A 20,245-nucleotide genomic window follows, 5' to 3' on the forward strand; every position below is an offset into this window, starting at 1 on the left:
ATGAGCATGGCTGTGTTCCAATAAATTTTATTTTCAAAAATAGGCGGTAGACCACATTTAGCTTGCAAGGAATAGCTTGCTGACCTCCTGCTTTTAATCATCAGCAAGGATATCACCCTTTGTTTAAAATAAGTCATAGGATTCTTTTATTTTGCAATATGAGGTAATTGTAGTTAAGGTCTCTTCTAGCCCAAATACAGTGTGATTGCTTTAGGAGGACTTAAAGTAGGCTGTGGCTTTGGTGTTTTTTTTGGAGACGGAGTCTCACTCTGTTGCCCAGACTGGAGTGCAGTGGCAGGATCTTGACTCACTGTAACCTCCGCCTCCCAGGTTCAAGTGATTCTCTCACCTCAACCTCCCGAGTAGCTGGGACTACAGGCACGCGCCACCACGCTCGGATAATTTTTGTATTGTTAGTAGAGACGGGGTTTCACCGTGTTGGCCAGGCTGGTCTCAAACTTCTGACCTCAAGTGATCCGCCCGCCTTGGCCTCCCAAAAAAAAAAAAAAGTCCTGAATTGCCGAGACCACTCCCCGCCCCGCCATCCCCCAGCAGTGGCCACATAGCACAGATAATCAGTGCACTTGAAGGCAGGAGAGGGCAATGATTTTATGGGACTCTGCATTGGAACTCAGTGCTGTCCTGTCACAGTGGAAAGGAACATGGGCAAAACTCAGCCAGCGTTAACAGAGGGAGCATCTAGAGGAGCCCTGGCCAGAATCGTCAGTCCCAGTGGTTATAACCTGGGTTCTGGCAAGCCCTGCCTCTGTGGGCTAAAGGATTCGGATCCTAAATAAACTTGAAAGGGAGTCTAGGCCACAAGGATGCCATTCCCAGGCAAGTACTGGTGCTGTGCCAGGCTCTGAGCCGATGGACTTGGGGGGCATGCAACTTAGTGAGACACCAGCTGGGGTCTTGTGTCACCAGTCTCCCAGCCCTAGGCAGCATAGCTTGCAGTGCCTGGAGAGACCCCTTTCTTCTGCTTGAGGAGAGGAGAGGAGACAATAAAGGGCATTTTGTTCTGCAACTTGGATACCAGCTCAGCCACAGTAGAATAGGGCATCAGGCAAAATCCCGAGGTCCCCATTCCAGGACCTAGCTTCCAGATGACATTTCTAGAGACACCCTGGGCCAGAAAGGAACCTGCTATCTTGTAGGAAAGCACTCAGTCCTGACAGAATTCATCTCCTGCTGCCTAAAGAGCCTTGGGCCCTGAATAATCAGCAGTGGTAGCCAAGCAGTACTTGTCACAGGCCTTGAGTGAGACTCAGAGCTATGCTGGCTTCAGTTATGACCCAGCACATTCTCAGCTATGGTGGCTATGGAAAGAAACTCCTGCTTGAGGAAAGGAGAGGGAATAGTAAAGGGGACTTGGTATTGCAGCTTGGGTACCAGCTCAACCATAGTAGAGTAAAACACCAAGCAGGCTTCTGGGGTCCTTGATTTGAGGTCTTGCCTCCTGAATGGCATTTCTGGACCTGCCCTGGGCCAGAGGGGTGCCCACTGCTCTGAAGGGGGAGACCTATGCTTGGCAGCATTCACCACAAGCTGACTGAAGAGCACTTGGGCCTTGAGTGAATATTAGCAGTGGATAATACCTCACAGTGGGCCTGGGTGTGGTGGTGGCCATACAGAGACTCCTCTGCTTGAGGAAAGGGGAGGGAAGACTAGGAAGGACTCTCTCTTGTGGCTTGGATGCCAGCTGCAGTAAAATAGAGCCCCAGGTAGATTCTCAAGTTTCCCAACTTCGGGACCTGGATCCTGGATTGTGTCTCTGGACCTGTCCAGGGCCAAGGGAACTTGCTGCCCTGAAGGGAAGGACACAGGCCTGGCTAGATTCACCACCTGCTGACTGTAGAGCCCTTGGGCCTTGAGTGAACATAAACGGTAGCTAGGCAGTGGTCACTGTGGCCTTGGGTGAGAACCAGTGCTGTGCTGGCTTCAGGTTTGACCCAGCCAAGTTCCAGTGGCCATAGGGATGTTTGTGCCCACCCCTCCTGCAGCTCCAGGCAGCTCAGCACACACACACACACACACACACACACACACACACAGAGAGACAGAGAGAGAGACAGAGAGAGAGAGACTCCATTTGGCTGAAGGAAAGTAAAGGCAGAGAACAATAGTCTCTGCCTGGTAATTCAGGGAATTCTCCTGGATCTCACCCAGCATTACCAAGGTGGTATCTTTATGAGTCTGCAAGAGCTGCAATGTCACTGAGCTTGGGGTACCCTGCAATTCAGATATGGCTGCAGTGACCAAAGACTTAGATCACAACACCCAACTGCCTTTGAATACTTGGAAAGCCTACTCAATAAGGACAGCTACAAACAATCCCAGGGTGCAAAGACTACAATAAATACCTAACTCTTCAATGCCCAAACACCTATGAACATTCACAAGCAACAAGACCACCCAGGAAAACATGACCTCAGAAAAAGAACTAAATAAGGCACCAGTGACCAATTTCAGAGAGACAAGAGATATGTGACCTTTAAGACAGTAATTCAAAATAGCTGTTTTGAGAAAGCTCAATGAAATTCAACATAATACAGAGAAGAAATTCAGAATCCTATCAGATAAATTTCACAAAGAGATTGGAATAATTAAGAAGAATCAAGCAGTAACTCTACAGCTGAAAAATGCAATTAACATACTGAAGAATGCATCAGAGTCTCTTAGCAGCAGAATTGATGAAGCAGAAGAAAGAATTAGTGAGCTTGAAGACAGGCTATTTGAAAATACACACTCAGAGGACACAAAAGAAAAAATAAAGAAGGATGAAGCATACCTACAAGATCCAAAAAGTAACCTCAGAAGGGCAAATCTAAGAGTTATTGGCCTTAAAGAAGAGGTAGAGAGAGAAATCAGAGTAGGGAAAGTTTACTCAAAGGAGTAACAGAGAACTTCCAAAGCTTAGAGAAAGATATCAATATTCAAGTATAAGAAGGTATAGAACACCAAGGAGATTTAACCTAAATAAGACTATCTCAAGACATTTAATAATCAAACTCTCAAAGGTTAGGGATAAAGAAGCAGCAAGAGAAAAGAAAGATAACATACAAAGGAGCTCCAGTACATCTGGCAGCAGACTTTTCAGTGGAAATCTAATAGGCCAAGAGACAGTGGCATGACATATTTAAAGTGCTGAAGAAAAAAAAAATCTTTTAACTTAGAATAGTATATTCAATGAAAATATCCTTCAAACATGAAGGAGAAATAAGGACTTTCCCAGAAAAGCAAAATCTGAGGGATTTCATCAACACCGAACCTTTCCTACAAGAAATGGTAAAGGGAGTTCTTCAGTTTGAAAGAAAAGGATGTTAATGAACTATAAGAAATCACCTGAGGCCAGGCACAGTCGCTCACGCCTGTAATCCTGGCACTTTGGGAGGCTGAGGTGGGCGGATCACGAGGTCAGGAGTTCGAGACCAGCCTGGCCAACATAGTGAAACCCTGTCTCTACTAAAACTACAAAAATTAGCTGGGCATGGTGGCGGGTGCCTGTAGTCCCAGCTACTTGGGAGGTTGAGGCAGGAGAATCACTTGAACCTGGGAGGCGGAGGTTGCAGTGAGCCGAGATTGTGCCACTGTGCTCCAGCCTAGGTGACAGAGCGAGACTCCATCACAAAAAAAAAGAAAAAAAAGAAATCACCTGAAATAAGTACACAGAAAAACACAGAATATTATAACACTATAATTGTGGTGTGTAAACTACTCATAGGTTGAGTAGAAAGACTAAAAGATGAACCTATCAAAAATAATAACTACAACTTTTCAATACAGAGATATTATAATAAGTTATAAATAGAAAGAAGAAGTTAAGCAGGGAGATAAATGTAAGGTGTAGAGTTTTAAATTAATTTTTTCTTTGCTTGTTTATGCAATCAGTATTAAGTTGTCATTAGTTTAAAATAATGCATTATAAGATATTATTTGCAAGCATTATGGTAACCTCAAATCAAAAAATGTATAACAGATACACAAAAAATAAAAAGCAAGAAATTAAAACATGCCACAGGACAAAATCACCTTCAGTAAAAGGAAGACGAAGGAAGGAAGGAAGGAAGGAAGGAAGGAAGGAAGGAAGGACGGAAGGGAGGGAGGGAGGGAGGAGAAGACAACAAAACAATCAGAAAACAAATAACAAAGTGGCAGGAGTAAGTTTATACTTATCAATAATAACAATGAATATAAATAGACTTAACTCTTCAATCAAAAGACATAGAGTGGCTAAATGGACAAAAGCCATGACCCAACAATCTGTTGCCAGCAAGGAACAATCTTCACCTATAAAGACACGTAGACTGAAAATAAAGAGATGGAAAAATATATTCTATGCCAATGGAAACCAAAAAAAGAGCAGAGGTAGCTACAATTTTATCAGACACAATAGATTTCAAGACAAAAATGATATAAAAGACACAAAGAATTATATAATGATAAAGGGGTCAATTCAACAAGAGACTCTTAACAATTATAAATCTATATACACTCAACACTGGAGCACCCAAATATACAAACCAAATATTATTAGAGCTAAAGAGAGAGAGAGACTCCAATGCAATAATAGCTGAAGACTTCAACACCATACTTTCAGCATTGGAAAGATCATCCAGACAAAAAATTAAAAAGAAACAGTGGACTTAACCTGCATTATAAATCAAATGGACTTAACAGATTTACAAAACATTTCATCCAAAGGCTATAGAATACACATTCTTCTCCTCAGCACATAGATCATTCTCAAGGATAGACCATATTTTAAACCACAAAACAAGTCTTTAAAAATTGAAAAAAATGAAATTATATCAAGGTTCTTCTCTGATCACAATGGAATAAAACTAGAAATCAATAACGAGGAATTTTGGAAACTATATGTATGCATGGAAATTAAACAATATGCTCCTGAATGACCAATGGGTCAATGAAGAAATCAAAAAGGAAATTTAAAAAAATTTTGAAACAAATGATAATGAAAATATAGCATATCAAAACCTTTGAGGTAAAGCAAAAGCAGTACTAAGAGGAAAGTTTATAGCAATAAGGGCCTACATCAAAAACTTCAAATAAACAACCTAACAATACATCTTAAAGAACTGGAAAAGCAAGAGAAAACCAAACCCAAAATTAGTAGAAAAAAAGAAATAATAACAGAGCAGAAATATATGAAACTGAAACAGAACAAACAATACAAAAGAACAATAAAACTATAAATTATTTGAAAAGATAAATAAAATTGACATTTAGCCAGACTAAGGAAAAAATAATTGAATAATTAAATCAGATAATTAAATAATTAAAACAATTAAAATAAGAGCTGAAAAGACATTACAACTAATACTGCAGAAATTCAAAGGATCATTAGAGGCTACTATAACAACTATATGCCAATTGGAAAACCTAGAAGAAATGGATAAATTCCTAACCACATACAACCTACCAAGATTGAACCATGAAGAAATCCAAAACCTAAACAGGCAAATAACAAGTAATGAGTTTGAGGCTGTAATAAAAAGTCTCCCAGACACGGTGGCTCACACCTGTAATCCCAGCACTTTGGGAGGCCGAGGCAGGCGGATTACTTGAGGTCAGGAGTTCGAGACCACACTGGCTAACATGGTGAAACTCCGTCTCTAACAAAAATACAAAAAATTAGCTGTAATTCCAGCTACTCAGGAAACTGAGGCAGGAGAATTGCTTGAACCCTGGAGGCAGAGGTTGCAGTGAGCCGAGATTGTGCCACTGCACACCAGCCTGGGTGACAGAGCAAAACTCTCTCAAAAAAAAAAAAAAAAAAAGCCTCCCAGCAAAGAAAAGCCTGGGACCTGATGGCTTCACTGGTGAATTTTACAAAACATTTACAGAAGAACTAATGCCAATTCTACCCAAAACTAGTCCAAAGAATAGAGGAAGTACTTCCAAACTCATTCTATGAAGCCAGTATTACCCTAATACCAAAACCAGACAGACACATCAAATAAAACTAGAGGCCAAGATCCATGATGAACACTGATACAAAAATCCTCAACAAAATACTAGCAAACCAAATTCAACAACATGTTAAAATGATCATTCATCATGACCAAATGAGATTTATTCCAAGGATGCAAGAATGTTTCAACATATGCAAATAAATCAATGTGATACATTATATCAACAGAATGAAGGACAAAAAACATATGATCATTTCAATTGATGCTGAAAAAGCATTTGATAAAATTTAACATCTTTTCGTGATAAAAGAAAACCCTCAAAAAACTGGATATAGAAAGAACATACCTCAACATAATGAAAGCCATATATGACAGACCCACAGCTAGTATCATACTGAATGGGGAAAAACTGAAAGCCTTTTCTTTTTTTTTTTTTTCAAGATGGAATCTTACTCTGTCACCCAGGCTGGAGTGCAGTGGCACAATCTCGGCTCACTGCAACCTCCACCTCCCAGCTTCAAGTGATTCTCCTGCCTCAGCCTCCCAAGTAGCTGGGACTACAGGTGCCTGCCACCACACTTGGATAATTTTTGTATTTTTTAGTAGAGATGGGGTTTCACCATATTGGCCAGGCTGGTCTTGAACTCCTGACCTTGTGATCCACCCGCCTCGACCTCCCAAAGTGCTGGGATTACAGGCGTGAGCCACCACGCCCAGCCTGAAAGCCTTTTCTGTAATATCCGGAACACAAGGATGCCCACTTTCACCACTGTTACTCAACACAGTCCTGGAAGTCCTAGCCAAAGCAATCAGAGAAGAGAAAGAAATAAAGGGCATCTTAATTGGAAAGGAAGAAGTCAAATTATCCTTGTTTGCAGATGATATAACCTTATATTTCAAAAAGCCTAAAGACACCACCAAAAAACTATTAGAACTGATAAATTCAGTAAAGCTGCAGGATACAAAATCAAAATAAAACATTTAATACATTTCTATATGCCAACAGCAAACAATTTGAAAATGAAATCAAGAAAGTAATCCCATTTACAATAGTTATGAATAAAATTAAATACCTAGGAATTAATGAAAGAAGTGAAAGATCTCTACAATAAAAACTATAAGACTTGATGAAAGAAATTGAAGAAGACACAAAAAATGGAAAGATACTCCATGTTCATGAATTGGAAGAATCAATATTGTTAAAATGTCCATACTACCCAAAACAATCTACAGCTTCAATGCAATCCTCATAAAAATACCAATAACAGTCTTAACAGAAAGAGAAAAAATAACCCTTAAATTTATATGGAACCACAAAAAACTTAGAATAGCCAAGGCCATTCCAAGTAAGAAGGACAAAACTGGAGGAGTCATATTACCTAACTTCAAATTATACTACAGAGCTATAGTAACCAAAACAGCATAGTACTGGCATAAAAACAGACACATAGATCAATAGAACAGAATAAAGAACCCAGAAATAAATCCATGCATCTACAGTGAACTCATTTTTGACAAAGATACCAAGAACATACATTAGGGAAAGGACAGTCTCTTCAATAAGTGGTGCTGGGAAAACTGGGTATCCATATGCAGAAGAATGAAACTAGATTCCTCTCTTTCACTATGAAGAAAAATCAAGTAAAAATAGATTAAAGACTTAAATCTAAGACCTCAAACTATGAACTACTAAAAGAAAACATTTGGGAAGCTTTCCAGGACATTGCTCTAAGCAAAGATTTCTTGAGTACTACCCCACAAGTATAGGCAACCAAAACAAAAATGAACAAATGGGATCACATCAAGTTAAAAAGCTTCTGTATAGCAAAGGAAACAATTGACAAAATGAAGAGACAACCTACAGAATGAGAGTAAGTATTTACAAACTACCCATCTGACAAGGGATTAATAACCAGAATATATAAGCAGCTCAAACAACTCAATAGGAAAAAAATCTAATAATCCAATTAAAAAATAGGCAAAAGATTTGAATAGACATTTCTCAAAGGAAGACTACAAATGGCACACAGGTATATGAAAAGGTGCTCACCATCACTGATCATTAGAGAAATGTAAATCAAAACTGCAATGAGGTATCATCTCACCTCAGTTAAAATGGCTTTTATGGCCAGGCATGGTGGCTCACGCCTGTAATCCCAGTACTTTGGGTGGCCGAGGCAGGCAGATCACGAGATCAGAAGATCGAGACCATCCTGGCTAACACAGTGAAACCCCGTCTCTACTGAAAATACAAAAAATTTAGCTGGGCATGGTGGCAAGCACCTGTAGTCTCAGCTACTTGGGAGGCTGAGGCAGGAGAATGGCGTGAACCCGGGAGGTGGAGCTTGCAGTGAGCCGAGATCATGCCACTGCTCTCCAGCCTGAGCAACAGAGCAAGACTCTGTCTCAAAAAAAAAATATATATATATGTATATTTTATCCAAAAGACAGGCAATAACAAATGCTGGTGAGGATGTGGAGAAAAGGGAACCCTTTTATACTGTTGGTGAGAATGTAAATTAGTATACTCACTGTGGAGAACAGTTTGGAGGCTCTTCAAAAACTAAAAATAAATTTACCATACAATCCAGCAATCCCACTGCTAGATGTATACTCACAAGAAAGGAAGTCAGTATATCAAAGAGATATCTGCACTTTCATGTTTATTGCAGCACTATTCACAATAGCCATGATTGAAAAACAGCCTAAGTGTCCATCAATAGATGAATGAATAAAGAAGATGTGGTACAGGCCGGGCACGGTGGCTCACGCCTGTAATCCCAGCATTTTGGGAGGCCGAGGCGGGCAGATCACCTGAGGTCGAGAGTTCGAGACCAGCATGACCAACATGGTGAAACCCCGTCTCTACTAAAAATGCAAAAATTAGCTGGGCATGGTGGCATGTGCCTGTAATCCCAGCTACTCAGGACACTGAGGCAGGAGAATCGCTTGAACCCGGGAGGCAGATGTTGCAGTGAGACGACATCGCACCATTGTATTCCAGCCTGGGCAACAAGTGTGAAACTCCATCTTAAAAGACAAAACCAGGCTGGGCGCGGTGGCTCACGCCTGTAATCCCACCACTTTGGGAGGCCGAGGCAGGCGGATCATGAGGTCAAGAGATCAAGACCATCCTGGCCAACATGGTGAAATCCCTTCTCTACTAAAAATGCAAAAATTAGCTGGGTGTGGTGGTGCACGCCCATTATCCCAGCTACTGGGGTGGCTGAGGCAAGAGAATTGCTTGAACCTGGGAGGGGAGGTGGAGGTGGCAGTGAGCTGAGATCACACCACTGCACTCCAGCCTGGTGACAGAGTGAGACTCTGTCTCAAAATAAATAAATAAATAAATAAATAAATAAATAAATAAATAAATAAAATAAAAAACAAAGATGTGGTACATATATACACAATGGAGTACTACTATTCAGCCATAAAAAAAATGAGGACCTGTCATTTGCAACCAATGTGGATGGAACTGGAGCACATTATGTTAAGTGAAATAAGCCAGGCACAGAAAGACAAATTTCATAAGTTCTCACTTACTTGTGAAAGCTAAAAATTAAAAATAATTGAACTCATGCAGATAGAGAGTAGAATGATGATTACCAGAGGTTACGAAGCACAGTGGGCAGGGCTGGAAGTGGGGATGGTTAATGGGTACATAAATAGATTTAGATAGAATGAATAAGATCTAGTATTTGATAGCACAACAGAGTTACTATAGTCAACAATAATTTATTGTACATTTTAAAATAACTAAAAGAGTATAACTGGATTGTTTGTAACACAAAGGATAAATGCTTGAGGAGATGGATACTCTATTTACCGTTATGTGATTATTATGCATGTATGCCTGTATCAAAATATCTCATTGCCCCATAAATATATACACTTACTATGTACCCACAAAAGTTAACAATTAAAAAAAGGAAATTGAATGAATATGCATGAAAATGAGTAGCTATGTATTATAAAGAAAAATAAATCAGGCTGGGCGTGGTGGCTCATGCCTGTAATCTCAGTACTTTGGGAGGCCGAGGCAGGCGGATAACGAGGTCAGGAGATCAAGACCACCTTGGCTAACACGGTGAAACCCTGTCTCTACAAAAAATACAAAAAATTAGCCGGGCGTGGTGGCACATGCCTGTAGTCCCAGCTACTCGGGAGGCTGAGGCAAGAGAATCGCTTGAACCTGGGAGGCAGAGGTTGCCGTGAGCCAAGATCGTGCCACTGCACTCCAGCCTGGGTGACAGAGTGTGACTCCATCTCAATAAAAAAAAAAAAAAGAAAGAAAAGAAAAAAGAAAAATAAATTGACACCTGAGAAGGAATAGAAGAGGCATAATTTATAGATGGGGTTGATCAGAACAGACTTCTCTAAGATTGGGTCATTAAATATGAGATCTGCAGAATGAATAGAAGTTGTCTAGGTGAAGATTGGTGGGAAATATGGGGAGAAAGGAAGGCAGAAGGACAAGAATGTGCTAAGGCAGAAGAGAAAAGAAAGCTTGGCACCTGAAACCATACAGCAGCAAGAGAAAAAGTGGCACAGATGAAACCACTGTGGCTAGAATATAGCGAGCAAGCAAAAAAGTAGCACAGCTGAAAATGGAGTCAGACCATCCAGGGGACTGGGTTATATTAAGGATTATAGATTTTTTTTCTAAATACAATGGGAATCCATGGATTAATTTTAAACAGGTGGATGGCATACTGTGATGAACATTTAAAAAACATCGCTCTTGCCACTATGTGGAGAACTCTTGGAGAGGGCAATAAGATGGTAGGGAGAATCCTTTGAAGACTGTATCCCAGCCTAGAGATGATGGTGGTTTTGGAAGCAATGGAGGGAAGTGAATGGTTAGGGGATATGTTTTGGAGGTAGAATTCATAGAGCTTAGTGATGGACTCTTAAAGAGATAGGGAGAGAAAGATTTGAGTAGAATGAGAAGTAGGAAATAATCATTTAGGAATGTGATCGACTGAGTTAACTAGAGATACATAACTAGGTTGCCAGGCAATGTTTAGGTTGGAGATGTTGATTTTTCTATGATATCAATCAGTTCAGGCATGTGTTTTCTCCAGCTTGGTGTGAGAACAGAGAAGACAGATGGTTGGATTCATCTAGGGTTGGAGTTTGGTGTGTTTGACGGGGGAAAGAAGCAAGGTAATTAGTGCAGTGTTTGCAAAGGAGTTATACCAGGGGACTCTAAGTACCTAAATCAACAGACACGTAAAGGCAAGTGGGGCTGATGGACAGAGAGAGAGCAATGGGTTGTGCACTGGAAGTCTTAGTGAGATGGAAGATGGTGGAAGAGTGGTGTGCTTGGGTGAATTCACTGAGAACAACATAGCTTTGTTTCAGAAGTGGATGTCTGACTTTGTGATTGTATAGGCTGCTGAGGTGGAGAGTTCCATGAACTAAGAGTGTAGTGTTTTGGATGGGTCATTCAAGATACATTAACATTGCCTAAAATGATGACAGGAGGTAAGATGGACTGGAAGATTGCCAACCAGGTGCTGAAATCTCAAATGAATGAAGAGAGGCGACAGCTGATGACAGTAATAAGGAGGAGGAGAGTGATTCAGCTGAATGGTATGAGTCTCAAAGGAGACAAAAGGAACCAGGTTTAATGTCTGAAAGCAGGTAAACAGTGACCCAGCTATCAAAGCTGAGATGAGAAACAGCAATCTTCACTTCAGAGGCAGGCAGGGGAAATGAAGTTCTCAGACAGTGCTTGGGTCTCACTGAGGCAAAATTGTGGAAGGAGCGTGGGAGCAGAGACGGAGAATATTGGGAAGTTTGCTGAGTACAGAGCAAGCATTTTCAAGCTCATCATGACGTACAGGTTTGCGTCATATGGAATGATGGATGTAGTAGTAAGCTGGTTGGAGCTGAGAGTTAAGATAAAGGATTTCTGGAGAGACTTCTATGTCTGGTGGAGGGTTTGCTTCTAAAGGTCTTTTAGAAGAAGGTGGGCACTTGGTCTAATACTGGTGTAAAGATGTTTTTTATTATTTTTACAAAAAATATGATAACTTGGCCAGGCGCAGTGGCTTATGCCTGTAGTCCCAGCACTTTGGGAGGCCGAGGTGGGTGGATCACGAGGTCAAGAGATCGAGACCATCCTGGCCAACATGGTGAAACCCCGTCTCTACTAAAAATACAAAAATTAACTGGGTGTGGTGGTGTGCGCCTGTAGTCCCATCTACTCAGGAGGCTGGGGCAGGAGAATCGCTTGAACCCGGAAGGCAGAGGTTGCAGTGAGCTGAGATCATGCCACTGTTCTACAGCCTGGGTGACAGAACGAGTCTCTGTCTCACAAAAAAAAAAAAAAAAAAAAAGATAACTTTCGGGACCATTTTCCTTTCAAAGCTGCCTTTTCTTTATAAAGTTGATTACAAAAGTATACAACCAATTAATGAGTACAGAGTTTCTGCTTGGGATGACGGAAAAATTCTGGAAATGGATAGTGGTGATGGTTGCACAGCATTGCAAACGTGCTTAATGTCATTGACGTGTACACTGAAAAGTGGTTAAAATGGTATCTGAGTCTGCGCAGGCTGCTGGAACAAAATACCATAAACTGAGTGGCTTAGAAATAACAGAAATTCATTTCTCACAGTTCTGGAGGCTGGGAAGGACAAGATTAAGATGCCAGCAGATTCAGTCTGTGATGAGGGACTATTTCCAGGTTCATCGATGGTGCCTTTTCACTGTGTCCTCACTTGGTGGGAAGGGGAAAGGCAATGGTCTGGGGTTTCTCGTATAAAGAAACGAATCCCATTCCTGACGGTGGAGCCCTCATGACCTAATCACCTCCCCAAATCCCTACTTCCTAACATCATCACATTGGTGAGTAGGTTTCAATATATGAATTTTGGGGGGATGCCAACATTCAGATCATAGCAAATGGTCAATTTTATGTTATGTATTTTTACCACAATTTGAAAAAATGCAGTGTGTAGTGAAGGTTGTAAACTAGCAGCCTGTTGATTAAATGTGCTCTCAGACATGCTTTTTCATCCTCATGCTGTTTTGGCCATTAGTGAGTAATAATAATTAAATAGTTTCCAACATTTAAAAATCTGGAGATTTTGTATTAAAATCCCTTTAAAAATTTGGGCTATCTAGAAACTACGAACCCACATTCTTACTTAGGGAGGATCAGCTGGTGCCAAGAGAGGCACGTCCTCCCAGTCCCTGGATGGAGCCGACACCTCCTACCATTCCTTATTGTGTTCTTGTCACCCTGGTGCTTGCTCTGTTGTTTCTCTTTTCAGAATTAACAGAATGGTGAAACAATTGCATACCCACATGTCTACAAAGATCAGAAAATGAAAGACTTAACAGGGCCTTGTGTTTCAAGAAAAGTGGGAGAAAACACATTTCTTGGTGGAAGTGAAGCTACATGTTTAATGTGTAAACAAAGTATGTCCCAAGAATATAATCTGGCCAAGTTATTTTTATTACCTACCCAGCTCCTCAGGGCAATTGCGTTTACCTCCCTGATTTATATAGACTCTTTATTACTTTTAAGTTTTAAATAATTTCTTTAAAGTAAAAACCTAACAAAATTTTAAGGACCTACAACATCTCTAATTTTCATCAAGTCTTTGGCTAGGAAACGTGCCCAGACTTTGAGCTTGTTGGGAACAATGTGGGGTATCAATTAAGTGATCGATTAAAAGATTGTTCTCAGTGTTTGTACATAGAAAAAACAATGATACATTTTCTATGTTCTGTGTGTGTGTGAAAGGGGTCACGTAGATCTGTGTGATTCATTGGCACATGGACTCGTTGTTTGTGCCAAATCAATCAGTAGACATGGGAACATTAAATCATTGTATGTCAACATCGCTGTGGAAAAAAAAGGTTCTGGTACACAGAATGGGCACATCCTGTCACCAGAAAAAGTGCACCGACTTCTTTTTGAAAGTAAAAATATAGTAAACACCAGATATTCTGGCACTATGATTTATTCTAATCTAAAATATCCTAACATTTCTAAATTTTAAGAACTAAATTTTAGTTCTTTTCCTGCTGGATGACCTTACCTAGGAACATCTTTGCTTGGTAATAAGAATGCAGTGAATTACTGCATTGCTGGATGATAGTTGAAAACAACGCTTAATGTGAATGCAAATGTCCGATTTCTACTTAGAAATGGAGGAGTGCACAAGTATCTCTTGACCCCTGACTGACGTCTGTTGGTGTCCCATGACATTAGAAAATACCCGTGACCCAGACCCAGCCATGCACCAGCATAGAGGGTATATTCATTTTCTAGAGCTGCCTAAAAAGGACCACAAACTGGGTGGCATTAAACAATAGAAATCTATTTGGGTTTGGCTCTGGACATTAGAAATGTGAAATACAGATGTCAGCAGGGCCAAGCTCCCTCTGAAGGCTTTAGGGAAGACTCTGTTCCATGGCTTTCTCTTAGCTTCCGGTGTTGCCAGCAATCCTTGGCATCCTTAAGCTTGTAGATGCATCACTCCAATCTCTGCCTTCATTGGCACATGTCATTCTCCCTGTGTGTTTTTATCTGTGTCCCTTCTCTTCTTTTTTTTGAGATGGAGTCTCGCACTGTCGCCCGGGCTGGAGTGCAATGGCGTGATTTCGGCCCACTGCAACCTCTGCCTCCCAGGTTCAAGTGATTCTCCTGCCTCAGCCTCCCAGGTAGCTGGGATTACAGGCACCCGCCACCATGCCTGGCTAAATTTTTTTTGTTGTTTTTTTGTATTTTTAGTACAGACGGGGTTTCACCATGTTGGCCAGGCTGGTCTCGAACTCCTGACCTCAGGTGATCCGCCTGCCTCGGCCTCCCAAAGTGCTGGGATTACAGACGTGTGTCACCATACCTGGCCCCTTCTCTTCTTTTAAAGACCGCAGTCATATTGGGTTAGGGCCCACCCAAATGTCCTCATCATAACTTGATTACATCTGCAAAGATTCTACTTCCAAGTAAGGTTACAGGTTAGGACTTCAGCATATCTTTTTCGTGGGTACAATTCAACCTGTAACAGAGGGACAACACAGTGGACAGACCATGATCCTTGAATTAACTCTTTAGTTAGACTCTGACCCAGCCACATCTCATCTCAGCCATGGCTCCCTTGCTTTCTTCCCTCGTTTTGGTTTTGGAGTCATCTCCTGCTTTATCCTTCTTTCATGATGGTCAATGTCAACTGTCATCAATGTATAGGTTTCTGACTCTGAAGAGTCCCCTGTTGGCATGCTCTTTCCTTACTCCAAACCCTGGAAATAGAATGTCTTGATTGGAACCTAGAAAGCCATTCCTATAAATCACTCCTATCGATCACCTTCCTCCTGCCTTAAATCTTCCCTGGGTTGCACACGTTTTCCATTATTATCACTTCAGTCACCTCCTTGCAACTCTTCTGTCCTGCCATCCTTCCCTTTCACCCACTTATTGGAACCCAGCCTTGAATAAGTCCATTTCTTTAGTCTGGGCTCACACCTGGGCAGCTAAGCACTGTGAGAGGAAATCAAATCTGTTTACCTTGTTAGCTTTCTCTTCAGTTTTCTGCATGGGCATTTCATTCCATCCATAAGATCCATAAACCTGTGACATCACCAGTTTCCTCTCATCAACATGTTTCTCCCCTCAACTCTTAATCCATGAGGAAAATACACCTGTACTTTCTTAAATACATGGAGAAAATACACAGGTACCTTCTTCTTTTTTTTGAGACAGAGTCTCACTCTATTGCCCAGGCTGGAGTGCAATGGCACGATCTCGATTCACTACAACCTCTGCCGCCCAGGTTCAAGCAAATCTCCTGCCTCAGCCTCCTGAGTAGCTGGGATTACAGGCGCCTGCCACTGTGCCTGGCTAATTTTTGTATTTTTAGTAGAGACACGGTTTCATCATGTTGGCCAGGCTGGTCTCGAGCTCCCGACCTCAGGCGATCCGCCTGCCTTGACCTCCTAATGTGCTGGGATTAGAAGCATGAGCCACTGAGCCCAGCCGTTTTTTTTTTTTTTTTTTTTTTTGACAGGTTTGGCTTTCACCCTGATTCTCCTGCCTCAGCCTCTGGAGTAGCTGGGATTACAGGCATCTGCCACCATGCCCAGCTAATTTTTGTATTTTTAGTGGAGATGGGGTTTCACCATATTGGTCAGGCTGGTCTTAAACACCTGACCTCAGGTGATTTGCCTGCCTCAGCCTCCCAAAGTGCTGGGATTACAGGTGTAAGCCAGCACGCCTGGCCTGTTTCTTAAATATTAGCGTTCTTTGATTTCTGTCCTTGGCTATCTTTTTTTTTTTTTTTTTTTTTTTTGAGACAGGGTCTCCGTCTGTCACCCTGGCTAACTGCAGCCTTGACTTCCCTGGCTCAGGTGATCCTCCTACCTCAGCCTCCTGAGTAGCTGGGATTACAAGCATGCACCATCAGGCCTGGCTGGTTTTTTATCTTTTGTAAGAGATAGGGTCTCACTATATTGCCCAGGCTGGTCTCGAACTCCTGGGCTCAAGGGATCCTCTTGCCTCCGCCTCCCAAAATGCTGGGATTAGAGGTGTGAGCCGCTGCGCCTGGCCCCTTTGGCTGTCTTTGTTCCTCATTCTAAACAGTTTCCCATGGAATTTCTGTCACTCCCATGAATTTATCACTGACAATTTCCACGTCTATAGCTCTAGCTCCGATCACTCCAAAGGCTCACATTCACATATCCAACTGTCTACTAGACAACTCCACTTAGATGTTTCCCATGAATGCTGCAAATGCAACATGTCAAAAATCAAATGTGGGCCGGGCGCCGTGGCTTACGCCTGTAATCCCAGCACTTTGGGAGGCCGAGGTGGGCGGATCTCGAGGTCAAGAGATTGAGACCATCCTGGCCAACATGGTGAAACCTCATCTCTACTAAAAAAAAAAAGAAAAATACAAAAATTAGCCAACATGCCTGTAGTCCCAACTACTCGGGAGGCTGAGGCAGGAGAATCATTTGAACCCGGGAGGCGGAGGTCGCAGTGAGCCAAGATTGCACCACTGCACTCCAGCCTGGCCAGCCTGGGCAACAAGAGCAAAACTCCATCAAAAAAAAAAAAAAAATCAAACGCATAACCTCTACTCCTCAGCCCCTTTCTGTCTTGCTTTAACTCCTGGGTTTCCCCCCTCAGTTAATCAATCCTTACCTCATTTACCCAAACCAGAGACCGGGTGTCAGCTGAGGCAGATGTCCTTTGGGTCTTAACCATGCCATTGCATTCCTGCCTGTTGCCAGTGGCCTGTATTGGTATCTTTTTTGCCTAAGGACCTTTTAGAAAGCAACAAAAGCCTGCTCTGGTTTGTGCAGAACAAGCTAGAAATGCTGAGGAAATAAAGCCATTGGCCAGTGATTCATGGGAATTGGTTTATAAATGCCCCAGCTCCTCACCCCCTTGGGTGGGACAACTAAAGCATTTGTTTTATCCCATTTCACAGGATGTCTCCATGGAATATGCTCCAGGCATTCACAGCATAGTTGGCTACTGGGGCCAACCCTTGATTGGCTGCTTTTCCTTCTTCATTTCAGTTTCCTACCAATATTCCCCATTCTTTACAGATAAACTACTTGCATGTGAATCCCTGCCTTGAGGTCTGTTTCTGGAGAAAACCAAAGTAAGACATCATTCTTCTTTGCACTCCCTTCCTTTCCCCTTCTTCCAGTCAATCACCAAGTTCTATTAATTCTACCTCATAATTATCTCGAAAAGCTAGCCACTTCCCACTGCCGTCACCTGTAGCTTGCAACACTGCTCCCGTGTCCTTCCTGCCTCCCTCCAATTCGTTCCCCTTTAATCTTTTTTCTTTTTTCAGGTAGTGACCATTTAAATATGCAAATTAGACTATATTACCACTACCCTAGGCTTCTTAGGTCTCAGTTTACATGTAACTTCCTGGGAGAAGCTTTCCTCAATTTTCTTTCAATTCTAGGTACCTATTAAAAGAATTAGCTTATCATTTCCCTTTTAGAGCACCTCACACACTATACAGTGATTCTTTTTTTTTTGAGACAGAGTCTCGCTCTGTTGCCCAGGCTGGAGTGCAGTGGCCCGATCTCGGCTCACTGCAAGCTCCACCTCCTGGGATCATGCCATTCTCCTGACTCAGCCTCCGGAGTAGCTGGGACTACAGGTGCCCGCCACCACACCTGGGTAATTTTTTTTGTATTTATAGTAGAGACGGGGTTTCACCGTGTTAGCTGCGATGGTCTCAATCTCCTGACCTGGTGATCCGCCAGCCTTGGCCTCCCAAAGTGCTGGGATTACAGGTGTGAGCCACCACGCCCGGCCAATATACAGTGATTCTTGACTCCGAGCTATTCCTAACTAGACTGTAACCTCTCTGAGAATAGGAATGGTGTTTTTGTCTTTTTTTCCCCCTTTCCTTTCCCATTTTCCCTCCCCTCCCTTCCCTTCCCCTCCCCTCTCCTTCCTTCTTAGTAGTTGTTGTTTTATCCCATTTCCCAGGATGCCTCCATAGAATATGCTCCAGGCATTTACAGCATAGTTAGCTAATGGGGCTGTCTCTTTATTGGCTGCTTTTCAGTCCCTAGACTGCAACTCAACACAGGATACACAGTAGAAACGCAATAGATCTTTTTAAAATAAATAAATAAATGCCATCTCACCCATCTTGGCCTGTTTCTGGAGGGCCAGAATCTCTGATTGTTTGAAAACATTCTGTGATACCTAATGAACACATTGTCAGTTTGACCTGTGTTTACTCTAAGGTTCTAATTCAAGGACCTTTTCTTCTATAAATGACGACTAGTGACCTATTAGGGGATATGACTTCATCAGACAATAGTAAGTTGGCACAGGACTGATTTTGTTAAAACTTAGTAGGTAGTTATTTCTGTTACTTAGTGTAAAAAGAAGTATGGGCAAGATGATGACTTAGAACCTCCAAATTCTTTACATTTAAGGACTTTTAAAAATCCTTTCTATTCATTCTTTTTTAAATTGACACATAAAAATTACATATATTTATGGCATACAACATGATGTTTTGATATATGTACACATTGTGAAATGATTAAATCCAGCTAATTAACATATCCAACACTTTCGTACTTTTTTTTTGGGGAGTGAGGACATTTAACATCTACTCTCATCACATTTTCTTTTCTTTTCTTTCTTTTTTTTGAGATGGAGTTTTGCTCTTTTTGCCCGGGCTGGAGTGCAATGGCACGATCTTGGCTCACCACAACTTCCACCCCCTGGGTTCAAGTGATTCTCCTGCCTCAGCCTCCCGAGTAGCTGGGACTACAGGCATGCACCACCACGCCTGGCTAATTTTGTATTTTTAGTAGAGACGGGGTTTCTCCATGTTGGTCAGGCTGGTCTCGAACTCCTGACTTCAGGTGATCTGCCTGCCTCGGCCTCCCAAAGTGCTGGGATTACAGGTGTGAGCCACTGTGCCCTGCCTTTACTCTCATCAATTTTCAAGTATACAACACCTTAGTATTGACAATATTCACCATGCTGTACAATAGATCTCCAGAAATTATTCCTCCTGTCTGATTGAAATTTTGTATCTGTTGACTAACATCTCTACATCACCCCTTCCCCCAGCTCTGGCAACAACCATTCTACTCTCTGCTTCTATGAGCTTAACTTCTTTAGATTCCAAATATGAGTGAAATTATGCAATATTTGTCTTTCTGTGCCTGACTTATTCCACTTAGTATAATGTCCTCCAGGTTCATTCATGTTGTACCAAATGGCAGGATTTCCTTGTTTTTTAAGGCTGACTAGCATTCCACCGTGTATCTACAGCACATATTATTTTATTTTTTTTCTCTCTCTTTTTTTAAAAAATTTACTTTAAGTTCTGGAATACATGTGCAGAACGTGCAGGTTTGTTACATAGGTATACATGTGCCATGGTGGTTTGCTGCACCTATCAACCTGTCATCTAGGTTTTAAGCCCCACATGCATTAGGTGTTTGTCCTAATGCTCTCCCTCCCCTTGCTCCCCATCCCCCGACAGGCCCCGGTGTGTGATGTTCCCCTCCCTGTGCCAATGTGGTCTCATTGTTCAACTCCCACTCGTGAGTGAGAATATGCGGTGTTTGGTTTTCTGTTCCTGTGTTAGTTTTACAGCACATATTCTTTATCCATTCATCTATTGATGGACATTTAGGTTGATTTCATTATCTTGGCTATTGTGCATAATGCTGCAGTGAACATGGGAGTCCAGATCCCTCTTCAACGTACTGATTTCATTTCCCTTGGATACATACCAAGAAGTGAAATTGCTAGATCATATGGTCATTCTATTTTTATTTTTTAA

The sequence above is a fragment of the Symphalangus syndactylus genome, chromosome 23, assembly GCF_028878055.3.
Source record: "Symphalangus syndactylus isolate Jambi chromosome 23, NHGRI_mSymSyn1-v2.1_pri, whole genome shotgun sequence".
NCBI lineage: Eukaryota > Metazoa > Chordata > Mammalia > Primates > Hylobatidae > Symphalangus > Symphalangus syndactylus.